Below are 13509 nucleotides of genomic sequence, written 5' to 3' on the forward strand. Positions count from 1 at the left end.
CGTCGTTTGTTCACGTTTGAGGAACCCAGCGGGCAGCGGGGCAGCAAATGTCAACACGAGCGGTGGGAATTGCCCGCAGTGCCCAGCCCTGGGGCGTCTGCGAGCCGGGAAAACTCACGGAGAGCAGGACGGTTCGGAAAACCCATCGGTAATTAAATTGCCCTCCCAGCTGCTGCAGGCGGCCGTGTCCTGCTGTTCCGGGGTAATCACAGACCGAGTTTGACTCCTGGGTCTCAGTGACCATCTACACAAACCTCTGCTGTTAAAACAAAGTTGAGGCCGGGCGGGTGTCCTTGCGCGGGCTGCGGGACAGAACACGCTATCGTGACAGATTGTGGAGACGTGACGTGATAGAGAAAACAATAATGTGATTAAACCCCTCCAGCCTTCACCACATACTACACCAGACGTATTTTTCCACTGATTCCAGCTAAAGGTGATAAGTAAACACAGCCACTGATTATACCCCCTTCTTACCTCCTCATTAATTGCGCTTATATTGTGGTGCTGAGTGGTGTCTCTGCAGCAATTCCAGCCTCTCAGCGACAGCACAATCTGAATGGCTTCTGATTTCTGTACGTACAGAATTCTTATCACAAATTTCCTTTTCATTCAAAAATACTCAACATTAAGTGATTTTTTTTGCTGTAACACTAAAAATGTAATACAATAAAAAAATCATGTAACACTAAAAAAGAAAGAGGCTGAAATAAAGTCTCAGTGTGAACATCATCTCCAGCAGACACAGCACGTCTTCCTCTTCCCTTTTGATGATGCTTTTCCATTTTAAAACAGCCTACAGGACACCCTGTACCGCAGCTCCCTGAGGGATTATTGCACCTAAAAGCAAAGAGCAAACCCTCCCCAAACCCTCCGTGTTGCTCAGATGGTACATTGGAACATGAGCTTTATCTTCCTTCGGCTTTTCAACATGTCCTTGTTACAGAGATCATGAGAGCAATAGGGAAAATACCGAGCATGTTTTCGGATAAAAACCTTGTATTTTCCATCAAGGGGCGGTGAAGTTCAAAATTAATTCTTAATTAAATTCTAGGCTGTGTTGAGGGAGGTCAAGTATACAATTGCTGCTATGAACATCAGTGTTTTTGTTCAGCTAGAAAGCCACAAGTCTTTAGCCATCCTTCCTTGCATTGTGCAAGCTATTAAAGAATCATTTTGTCATGTGTAGAATACGAGCCATCTGAGGACAACCATATCATGAAAAGACACTAAAATGTGCTCTCATTGTGGACACAGTGATTACTATAAATCCTTGTTTTCTAGTCTTGGGATAAAACTTGGTTTAGCAGATGCATTTTATTAAAACATGCAGCAGCCAAAGGTTTCTCTGGAACTAAGAGGTGTAATCATATAATGACACTACTGGTGTCTCAGAGTGAAAAATTCATTTTCAGATCATTTTGCATTGCATGAAGTGTTGCCATATATTAAAGGCTCTTACATATTAAAGACAGTTTGTACTTAAAGAATGGGGTATCCATTTTTTTCAGCGAAAGAACGGTTCTTTGTGTCTCTATGGAATCCCCTATTAGCATTTGAAGAGACCAACTTAACCAATACATGTAATAGGAGGCTGCAAAAGCAGAATTGCATCTGACCTCAGCAGAAAACTTGTCCTACGTGTCACCTTGGGTGGACACAGCAGGTGCTGCGACCCCAAAATGCAGGAATTTTGGAGGATTTCGCATCCATCGTGTGCTGGGGCAGAGAAAGCCCATGGGGAGCTGGACGCATCCGAGATGATGCTGGAGTCACTAACATCGCACCGTAGATCGGCAGGAGGACAAAGCAGCCTGGAGGTGGTGGGCTTTGGTCTTCTACACCTCTGAAGCCAGTTTGGGGAGGTTTGGGGTTTGTTTCCGCAGGCTCTGAATGGTGAGGGCTGTGCAGGAACTCCTCGTTGCACCATGGCAGGTTGTGTCTCCATGGACAGCTTCCCAAAACCTGGTTTGCTTCCTTCTCCACCTCGCTGACAATGTCCCAGGCACAGGTCCCTCCTGAAATTCAGACTGAATTTAAAATAGAAAAAGAAAATCATACACTTTATGCAAAGGCAAATGCCCTGTTCTGCTCCCAAGTGAGGCACCAGGAGCAGCTGGATGTGTCCCTCTGCATCTGCACCCTTTGCACTGATGCTTTAGCATCCAGGGCATGGGCGACCTGAAATCACTCTGCAGTTTAAGGTGGCTGCTTCAGTAATTAAGGACCAGAAAAAAACAAAACAAAACGAACGAAACCAATAATAAAACACACACAGAACCAAAACAAATGCAGTAAGGGAAATGGCATTTCATACTCATTTTTTTTTGCTGCTCGGGGTATTTTCCGCCCCGTTTTTCAGAAGGTTGATCAGCCCATCAACAAAACCGCGATGGCAACAAGAGCCCGAGGCTGGTAGGGTGCCTGGCACACGCTCCGCACCCGCTGGGGTTCATGGGCATACCTGACAAGAGTGGGACCTGCCTGCGATTTCAACACGGGGGACCAAAAAAACCCAAAACAGAACAACTGTTTTTGGGTTTCAAAAGCTCTTAAAGCATTTTGCAAATTCCTTGTGTGTTCTGTAGGTGCCTTCTCATTGCGGTTCCGCTGGTTACAGCAGCAGCACCCGGACACCCGCAGAACAAACCTCTGGCTCCATCATCTAATGGGGACACAAGAGCAACACGTACAAGCCCCATTCTCACCCATTTATGCCCACTTTTTCTTCTTTTCTTTTTTCTCCAGTTAAAATATAACCACGTATTTTGGGGTATTCTGACAGGATGCCCCAACATTAAACCAATTTACAAACACTGAGGGTGATGTTGCAGACGCTTAAAATCCACTTCGTGAGGGTTTTCCAATCTTCTCTATTTGGGTAACAAAAGCGAGAACAGATTTGAAAATGAGGATTATTTTTACCTTTCATTTCCCAGCTCCAACTATACACTCATTTGCAAATAATCTTTTCTATGCTCCAAAGCAAAGGAGGAGGAGACCGTGTGTCCTTGCTTATCCTCCAAACAAAGCCTGTCTTAATATCGGGGCACCACAGCTTCCCAAAACAAAACCAAACTAGCCCAACTCCAAAAATTTATGAGAATTTTCAGAAATGTACGCTACATAGCATTATTATGTACAATTATGCTGGCCTCGGAAATATTAATACACACAAATATGAAGATTTGTTGGCAAAGAAGTCAAAGGAAATACTAGTTCTATGTGTGTGTTGTCTGTTTTTCTCATGGCGTTCTCCTTCCTCTTACGCTGCTCAATTTACCTGTTACAAAATTTACATACCCAGTTCTTTTTCTACACTCGAGTAGCCCAACTGACTTAACGTCCAGCGTGTATCAACAGGAGGGAGAGGAGAAGCTGTAGATGTAAAACACCTGCGAGATAACGCGGTGACCGCGGCTCGCACGCACTCCAACGCACCGCGGAGCCACCTCGTCACCGGGAAATCGCTTCGACATTCCTATAGAACCACAAAAGCAAGAGGAAATATACTGAATTCCAGCCCTGCAGCCGTCCGGCGTGATAAATGACTCTGAGCATTTCCCAGCTGCGATATTGTCCCATTAAACAAATATTCCGTCACCCAGGGAACATTATGGCACTCAGAGAAATATAAAGACAGGAAATCTACCCCACAAGACAAACACCGATCAGAAACAAAGGGTGGGAAATCACTAACCAGGCCCGGGGAGAAATGCCTGAACAAAATGATTCTCAAAACCATATGGGGACACAAAAATGAATTTGGGCTCCTGTCTTGACCAAACAAAACCACTGGCAGCTGCCCAGTGAGCAAACATGAGCAAGGAAAGGGCTTTTTTCCTTATGTACATAAAACAAACATAAGGATTATTTATTCTGTTGGACAAACATAGAGCAGGCTTACCACGAATTTTGAAATGAATCTGCATGAAAAAAAGCAAAAGTTTAAGTGCACGGGGAGGAAGGCTTGAGGTCTGGTGCTAAAGCAGTGCAAAGAGGGGACGTTCTGGGCATCTCCAGCTGATTTCTTGTGTCATCTGTAGTAAATCAAGACTAGTGAATAGACTGTTATTACTAAAAATACTTCATTTCTTAAGAAGACAAATCAAAGCTTTAACCACCCTGTAGCAGGGTTTGTTGAGTTCCTCCCAAGAGCAATTCTTCAAAGGGAGGGGATGAAGCCAAACGTCTTTTGCCTCGCATACCAGCCGCGTTACTCAGCGCTTAATAACTGCTGCACAGGAGAACAAGAACAGGTTGGGCTTGTGCCCTTTTTGCTTAGGCTTGTTTGTTTTGTTTTGCTTTGTTTTGTTTTTCCCAGACTTGTTTGTTTTCACCTAGTCCTTCAATTCCTACCTCTTGTTTGACTGTTTCTTACCCTGTAGGAGACTCAGAGAAGAAAAGCAGTGTTTTATGTTATATCAAAGTTATTAAACAAAACAACACAAACAAAAGCTCCCGGATAGTGCCAGGGCATAAATTACGTTCTCCAAAAAATCAGATTTTGTGTGGCATCTGCAAGGACCACTGGAGAGAACCCTGTGTTTTCAGGTGGTGTGTCCTGTGCCAATGTGGAACCTGTTCAAGTCATCCCATGAAATCATTTGATTCAAGGTGTGCTGGACGCGGAGAACTAAAGCAGAAAAGAGTTTTCAAGGATTTGGATTTTCAAGGATTGTCAAGGATTTGGATTCTTTTGCTTTTATTCTTTAGAAAAGTACATCACGGAGTGCAAGCTCCTCTCGAGGCCACACTCATTGAATTACGGCTGTAAATGCTGGTTAGAAAAAGGCCAACTTGCAGCCAGCCTGTCCAGTGAATTCACCGCACACCATGAGGTTTGTGCAAACCTCTGTCCCTGCCCACGTCTGCTGCCACAAAACGTCACTTTTCCCCCAGCTGACACAGATTCCCGTTCTTGCCCCTGTTTTCCAGCAGCCTTCTCTACCCTGACAATTTACATTTTGACCAGGCTGCCCTGGCCTCCCACAAAACAACAACAAAAACCTCAGCGGTTTCACCTTCCCTCCTCTCTAAAACAGTAATTTTCAAACACTGAGCTTTCCACTGTCGGTGAGGCTGATGAGGAAAATGAAGTCATATTTTCCATGTAGTGAAGGGCACAAGACACGCAGAAATGCCCTCACAAAGCCACTCTGTGAGTGGGGACAAATCCCCGATGCTGGCGGTGATGACACTGGGTCGCACCCCAGCACCAGTGATGGGCATTTTGGGGAACACCAGACTATGTCCCCTACACCCACTGGGGACAAACGGTCCTTTACAACCCAGAAACGGGACAGTGGGTGGTACCGGCCGCTGGAACCGTTCACCCTGCGGCAGCAGCGGGGGATGCTCAGGGGATGCGTGGGGGATGCGTGGGGGATGCTCAGGGGATGCTCAGGTGATGCTCAGGGGATGCTCAGGGGATGCACGGGGGATGCGTGGGGGATGCTCGGGGGATGCACGGGGGATGCGTGGGGGATGCTCGGGGGATGCGTGGGGGATGCTCAGGGGATGCGTGGGGGATGCTCAGGGGATGCTCAGGGGATGCACGGGGGATGCTCGGGGGATGCACGGGGGATGCGTGGGGGATGCTCGGGGGATGCGTGGGGGATGCACGGGGGATGCGTGGGGGATGCGTGGGGGATGCGTGGGGGATGCTCGGGGGATGCACGGGGGATGCGTGGGGCATGTGTGTGTGGATGAGATGCTCGGGGGATGTGATGTGCTCGGCGGAGGGATCGTGGAGGGGCAGGGGATGCGATGCGCGGAGTGCGGATTACATGGGGGGCGTGTGATACGAGGGAGGGGGTGTGTGGGGGATGCGCGGAGTGGTGCGATGCGCGGGGGAGGGGTGAGATGCGCAGAGGGGGAGTGGTACGCGGGGGAGAGGATGCACGGAGCGATGCTTGCTGGGGGGGTGCGATGCGCGGGAGCATGAAATGTGCGGGGTGTGTTGTGAGCGGGGGGACGCAACGCGCCGGGGTGCGATGCGCAGGGGTGGAATGCTCGAGGGTTACCATGCGATGCGCGGGGGGATGCGCAGGGGGATGCGATGCGCGGGGTGTGTGATGTGCGGGGTGTGAGATGCGCTGGGGGGTGTGATGCGCGGGGGAGAGGATGCACGGAGCGATGCTTGCTCGGGGGGATGCGATGCGCGGGGACATGAGATGTGCGGGGTGTGTTGCGAGAGGAGGAATGCAACAAGCGGTGGTGCGATGCGCGGGGTGCGATGCGCGGGGGTGCCATGCGCGGGGTGCGATGCGCGGGGGTTCTTTGCGCAGGGGTGTGATGCGCGGGGTGCGATGCGCGGGGGTGCTTTGCTCTGAGTGCGATGCGCGGGGGTGCGATGCGCGGGGGGATGTGATGCGCGGGGTTGCGATAGGCAGGGGGTGTGATGTGCGGGGGGTGTGATGCGCGGGGGGTGTGATGCGCGGGGGTGCGATGCGCGGGGCTGTGATATGCGGGGGGTGCTTTGCGCGGGGTGCGATGCGCGGGGTGCGATGCGCGGGGCTGTGATATGCGGGGGGTGCTTTGCGCGGGGTGCGATGCGCGGGCCGCTGCTGCCGCCCAGCGGAGGTTGCGCGCCTCGCAGGAGCCCAGAGGCGGCCACTCGCTGTGTCCCCCCCCCCATGCCCCTTTCCAGCCGTTTTTGGGAGGAGTGCGGAGGGGGGAGCGTTTTGTTCAGGGGGCGCAGGGATGGAACGGGGGCTGCGGTACCAAAGTCAGCGTGTGGACGGCGGCGCTAGAGAACGAGGCTGAGCAGGGAGGTATCTATCAAAATTTTTTTAAAATTACACTTTTCACACTTTGCTGCTCGTTTGGCTGTTTGGTGGCAGGTGGGGACAGGAGGGGCTGCTGAAATATTCTGTCTGAGTGGTTTCCTTCGCTTGCTTCTCGTGTGAAAAGCTGCTGACAGTCGAGGTGCCTGAGCAGGACCCACCAGGACACTGGGGAGCTCTGGCCACACAACCTGCATCCCGAGATGGTTTTCTGGCTCCTGCCTTCCTTGCAATTGTGTCCCACCGGATCCTGTTCTCCATGGTTTGCCCCAGCCTAGAGCCATGCTCATGTCCACCAGCGTGAGTTAAAACCACCATCCTGACCAGGTAACCACTAATATTCACCATGATCAGGTATAAAGAGCGTCACAAGATGCTCAATGGCTGCTGTAAGGGGCACATGGTGTCCCCAAGGTCCCTCGGTGCTTTTTCCCTCGGTCACCCCTGCCAGGGTGTCCTTACAGCACCCCTGACCACACCGGGGGGTGGCAGAAGGCCTTGCCTAATCCTGGTAGAAATACGGATTTTACCGGTTATTTCCCAACCCTACACAATTGTCACGCTGTATTTCTGGGAAAATAATTATTTTCAAAATCAGGTTGTAACTGTGGGACCAGAGAGAGCCTGAGGACACGGCCGCGCGCACCGTGTGCGAGCTGGCAGTAATTCCACATTGCCAATGAAAGGAGTGTTCTTATTGATAACACATGGCTATTTACTCCTGCCATATCGCTGAGATATCCAAACAGTGTTAAATTTCCTGCCAGCTGCTTGTTAAAGGAACAGGCTGGGGAGTGAAGGTGCAAAGCACAGACTTTGGCTTTGTAAATACTCCGCTTGACGAGGGATCTCAGGTGCTCGATACCCATTTAGTGCCAATCGCAACGAGCCACATCGCACTCAGATTGCTGGGAAGCAAAACCTCTTATTCTGAAAATAAAATGATTCAGTGTGAGAGGAGCTGCGTTTTCTGCTAAACTCATGCTTTCTGATCGCTGTGCATCATCCCTAAATAATTCCTACTCATAGTCAAGCCCTATTTCCAACCCTATTTCCAACCAGGAACATTCTCTCCCCCATGGTGCAAAGCCAACATGAAGGGAAATACCTGCAAAACTGTGGTAGTATTACTGTTTTTTTTTTTGACAGGGTTGTCGTTGAACCCTTATCAACTGTTACAAAGAGCTTCCAGGTGTGCATGTGGCTATATGATCAGAATTCATTGAGCTTGGTGGAATTTAAAGTGGGGTATTTCTCTGCCATTTTTGCCCAGTTTTGGAGCATGGCTCCCCTTTTGCTGCAAAGAAATGGAAATCAAACAATTTTTTACTTCTTTGATCATCACTTCTGTGCCTTCACCTTCAGAGAGGGCTTGGAAAAGTAATGGGTTTTTTTCAATTAATTAAGGCAAATGATCTGTACAATTCAGGTCCTGATTACTTGACCTCATTCTTATTTTCCCTGTGTTATATTCCCATTGTATTTCCTCAGTTTATTTTTATTCATAATTTTCTCTGCATGGGCAAAGACCCTGGTGCTAACCCCCTTATTCGGCTTCAAAAATCCAGAATATCGTCTGTTTCATTGAAACCATCATCAAAAAAAGCTGGAGATTAAGCACATGTGTACACAGATGTGCAGGGCAGTTTTTAAACAACCTGGTAGAAATACTTCGCTATTTGAGTTCCAGAGTCAGTTTCATGTGCCTAAATTTAGCATGCAAATATGCAATTCAGATGTTTCAGATCCGCAGGAAACTTGCACATACTTTATAAATTATTGGCAAAAAGGCTTACCTGGTTCCAGAGGAAAAATTCCTTCAACTATCAGCTCTTTTAATGTGGGGGTTTGCACCCATTTTGGTGCTCATGGAAGGTTGTCTCCTCTTCCCTCCATTGTCACTGGGTTTTTGTTTGGGGTTTTCTGGCTGATTAAGCTGATTTTTAAATACTTCCCTCTGTTTTTATGGTGATTACTTCTGCCGGTCTCTGCACTGACCCCCAACCCCGCTGTGAAATGCAATCCCTAAATCTGGAAAAAATGTGGAAATTCAGACTTAAATATCCTTTTAGGAAAAAAAAAATGTTTTGGTGAAATTTCTAAGGGCCAAAATCAGTAACTGAAAATAAAATACTTGAAAAACAGCTTGCAGGTGTTGTTTCATGAGGTGGGGGATGTCGGTATCACCCAGGATGCTTTTTGAAACTTCTGCAGGGATTAATCTTGCCAGGACAAGGGGATGAAGATCGAATCTCTTAAATCTGCATCTTTATGGCTTTTATGAGAGTGTTTAAGCAGAAACTGATTTCCCATCAGGAGGGGGATTGATGGTTATATATATATATATAGAACCCATAGAAAGTGGAAGCAGATTTCCGGGCTGAAGAGGAATGATGGGGGCGTTACCAGTGAGAGAATCACAGAGCCCAGCACCCCAGGCTGTTAGTGACCCCTGTGTGTCCCCAGCCCCCCCTGCTCCCGCAGGGTCACAGCAGATCACACAGGATCCCAGGGGCTGCAATGGCTCACAGAAGGAGACTCCACACCCGCTCTGGGCAGCCTGGGCCAGGCTCTGGCACCTCCAGCAAACAAGGTTCTGCTCATGTTCACATGGAGCCTCCTGTGTTTCAGTCTGTGCCCGCTGCCCCTCACCCTGGCCTTGGGCACCACTGAACAGAGTCTGCTCCATCCTGACACCACCCTGACACACTGATCACTGATCACATCCCTCTCAGCTCCTCTTCTCCACTCCGCAGCCCCAGCTCTCAGTGTCTCCTCAGCACAAAGATGCTCCAGACAAGAAAGCAGAAGGTAATTTCCCAGCAGTGGAGGGATGCGGGAGGGGGACGGCAGCAGCAGTGGGGACAGACGGATGGCAAGGGCTACCCAGGATGGGGTGTCAGAAGAAGGCTTGTCTTAGCTGCTGCTGGGGTTTTGGGGATTTACAGTGATGGAAAGCTTTGTTCACCAAGCTGGCAATGCTCCCTCCAAAGCTCTCTCCAAAGCTCTCTTCTTTCCCAGTGCCACCAGCAGCACCTTCCTTTCCTTGCCCATCCCCACCAGAGGAACGCTTCTGATTTTTGCCAGGGCTTGTCTCTCAAGAACCCTCTTCATGGGGACACCACCCGTCCCAAGGCACCCACGGTGTGCCAGGCTCTGCTGCAGCCCCATCTTGCAGCAAGGTCTCCTCAGAACCAGAAACCCCATAACCTGGTCTTCCAAGCGCTGGGCACGGAGCATGGCTTGTCTGAACCCTCGGAGACAGACACGTCCAGCCATTGCCCCGGCTCCAGGACAGGCAAAGGACACCCTGTGGGTGGGTGTAAGAGTTGGTCTGAAGAACAATATTTGCCTGAACATCACCATCAGGGACCTGAATTGGACAATTGAACTTGAACTTCATTGGACTTCATCGAACTTCATTGGACTGAATTGAACTTGGAGAGAGGCCTGGGGAGAAGAATTGTGTTGCACAGGTCTGTCCAACCTGGGGGTTACCAGTAACAATTGCTGCTGTGTGGACTTCACCTGCTGCCTCCACCTCCTAAAAGGAATTGTGTTATATGGCCTCTTCGACCTGGGGACAATAGCTGCTGTCCAGAAGATGGATTCTCACCTGCTGCTTCAGCCAAACTTGCCCCCCACCTCCTGTTACTAAGGCCAACAAAGAAAAGCATGCTCAGAAGCTCACCAAGGGTCTTCAGGTCACCCAAGGGATCAGAAAGAGACCCCTGAATATGAGGCCATGCAGGTGCAGACGGGTCTTGTCAAGCAAAGTGGTGATTCTTCGAGCCTGTGCAGTTAAGCCTGGATTGTGAAACAAAGGCAGAGATTGGCCCCAATCCATGGAAGTGAGGGGGGATGAAGAAGCATAAATGATGGTTCCCGACTGAACATTGTAGAGATCTCTCCACCAAAGGATCCCAGATCATGATGGATGACCAGCAGGACTCTTCTTACGGGACCCAAGACCAGACAGACACCTTTGGGACTCATTTGGTGGTAGCTAAATTGTCTTTCCCCCTTTTATTTTTCTTTCCCCTTCTCTCTACTTTCTCTGTCACGTGCTGCTTTACAGCCAAAATAATAAAGTAACACTGATTCAATTATAACCCCTTGGCATTTTGGTCGCCTTAATTTTGCGCTTCGAGATCAAGGTAAACGAACCATCACAAGTCCATCACCGAATGGACGGTGACAGTGGGACAAGTAGGGATGGCTCGTGTGGGACACTCCCCCATCAGGTCATCAGGTCCAGGAGAAGAGCTGGCTGAGATTAGGAAATCCAGGGTGAAGAGGGAAAGGGAAAGGGGGAGGATGAACCCAGAAGCTTTGGGTGGACGGGGCTCTGAGCAGCCTGAGCTGGTGAAGACGTCCCTGCTCATGGGGCACTGGGGGAGCTTTTAATGTCCTTCCAACTGAAAATATACGATTCTATGATTCTAATATGCCACAAAAATATTTCCAGTGTAACACTGAAATCTCTAATTCACATGGGTAAATTATCACACGATACTGACTAGAGAATTTTTTTTTTTTATTTTCTAACAAAATTTTACATAGTCAACCTAAAACCAAGTACAATTTAGTCAGAGTATGTAAAAAGCAAAACATACAGCCATTTCAGCACATGGTTAATAAAATAGCTTTTCTTCCTTCTCTCTTTTTATTTATTTTTTAAATCAAATCAATCAAATACAGCAAGAACTAAAGGACAATAGCAGAGGTTTTTACCTGACTGTGTCAGTCTCTGGAAAGCTTCTTGCTAGCTTGGGACAAGCACACACATGTATCGGTACAACAAGTATTATACGGTGCAATCTGTTGTTCAAAAAACCATCTTCTAGATGTGAATTTAGAGAGTTAGTTCTAATGACGGACTCGGGATTCAAAACTCCACTTAAATCTACGTCTGAAACTGTAATCCCAACCCTCTAAGTCCTGCCTAAGGGCACCCAGGTTGACCACTGGCCTCTTTCTTTGACTTCTACTCTGTCCTTGAGTTTGGGAGATGCTGGGATCTATGGAAAACTTTCTCCTCACTTGCTTAAATAACTTTGTTTTCCCCCTTTCCCCCCAGCTGGTCCCTGATTTTTGCTTTATACCATAGTGAAAAGGGTGTTTTTTCATATCATAGCAATTTTTAGTTTATATATACCACACAAAGTTGTCATAAATACCAAACTCAGTCCTGCCCTAATTTCTGACTGTCTGTGATATTGTCCTCATGCCTCCACTTAAAAAATTGCTGACGACTCATCATCATTTACTTTCAGTCACGTTTCTGAATGCCAAAGTATCAGTTTTTAAAATAGCTTTAAGTTAAATGCGTTAATACAGAAAATCATCACACAGCCTAGAAATAAGAATTTATAATAAGAATTCTTCTAAGAATTTAAATTTATCATATTGCCTGTGTCTGCAAGGACAACACATCCGCACCTGATACAGGCACCATTATGAGGATACTCAGTAAAAGGGAAAACTGTTTTAATGTCTGAGTAGCAGTATGCATTAATCTGTGAATAAATATTTTTACACTGCCTGGCTTCTCTTTATAAAACCTACGCTTACCACTGACTAAAATACACAATAGCAAAATATTTCTCTTGTTTGGTTATAAAGTGTTTGTATTTCCATTAAGCCTATATTTAAATGACTATAAAACATTTACAGGAAGTTAAAAACATTGTTTTGTTGCTTTTTATTTGTTCTTAAATTACTGGCAACAGACTAACTGCTAGCAAAAAAAAAAAAAAAAAACTGGGAAAGGTTTTAAAACACTAAAAATTTAGGACCATGTGCAACACAGACAAACATTCACACAACTTTGTCTCAGTTTTGTACAAGAAGTCAGTATGAGGCGTATAATCCGTATTTTTGATGACTGATCTGCTGGTAGAAGCGCAAGTTGTGACCAAAGATGCTCTTGGGTGTCCAGGCAACCTGTACTTCACCTTTTCTTTTCGTTTTTGGTACACAACTGAATGTTTCAAAAACCCCATAGCTTTGTTTGTATCTATCCAGTCAACTTATGCCTATTATTTTAAATGTTTACTATGATGATGGGAAATAATGTTTTTTTCACATTTGATTTCAATATGTATTACTTTTCTCTGCATACTTTTTCTTTAAAGTTTTCATTTCTCTTTAGTGGCCTTGAAAATGTAATGTAATACTCTATATTTCAGACTTCCTATGTATGTGGGCTGTAGATAAGTATATCTCATCTTCTAAAGAACTTTAGGGTGAAAATTGAAAAATAAAAATGAATTCTCATTCTTACATAAAAACAACCTCAGAATTTTGAGCCTGCAGCAGCCAGCTGAGTCACAAGATTTTTTATTATTATTTTTTTTCTATCCAAAAATAGGAAAGGAAATACCCTCTCAACCTCTGCAAAACATCACCAGAAAAAGTAAATAAATCTCTATGACTCTAGCATGGAATTTGAAAAGAACAATTCACATATAAACGTGTATTGAAATATTTTTTAAAAAGTCTTTCAAGCAAAAAATAAAACAAAAAAAGATTCAGGTCCATAATTTGGTGTTCCATCTGCAGTCTCCAAGTACTTTCTAGATGTCCTCTTGTGGACATTGAGGTAACACTAAATAGCATTTTCAGTGTCTTTTCCTTGTCTTTCTAGGCTCAGACTACACAACTAAATTAAATGCAGCTGGCAAAGCAGAATTTAAAACACAACAAGACAAGAAGGGTT

This window comes from Streptopelia decaocto (genome assembly GCF_964273445.1).
Source record: "Streptopelia decaocto genome assembly, chromosome: Z".
Classification (NCBI taxonomy): domain Eukaryota; kingdom Metazoa; phylum Chordata; class Aves; order Columbiformes; family Columbidae; genus Streptopelia; species Streptopelia decaocto.